We start from the raw sequence: 392 nt of genomic DNA, 5'->3' as shown, positions 1-392 counted from the left end.
ACAAACCACATGGAGCCAAGCTGATGGAACCAGAGTCCTGGAGCTGGAGAAGCCAAGTGGAGACCCACACCAGTGCTGAAATGTTTCCACCGCCACTGGATCCACAAGACTTTCCACCAACTGGCCTGTGATCTTCCTGCATTTGGCATCATTGCATGTGTTATGTGAGTCTGAAGAGGAATTTAAAGACTGGCATCAGACATATGGGCTAATATTAAACTTATGGACTTGAACTGGACCGGGCTGGGATGTTTTCTTAATATACAATTACTCTTTGGTATAAAGTTCTCTCTACACACATGAGTGTCTATAAATTTGTTTCTCTTTGTCAACCCAGAGTAATACACTATGCCACCAGGGCTCCTATAAGAACCCAGCAATAAGAAAATGGA

This window comes from Echinops telfairi, unplaced genomic scaffold (assembly GCF_000313985.2).
Source record: "Echinops telfairi isolate 266 unplaced genomic scaffold, ASM31398v2 ScPeMD7_7469;HRSCAF=8507_1, whole genome shotgun sequence".
Lineage (NCBI taxonomy): Eukaryota > Metazoa > Chordata > Mammalia > Afrosoricida > Tenrecidae > Echinops > Echinops telfairi.
This window is presented reverse-complemented; position numbering follows the sequence as displayed.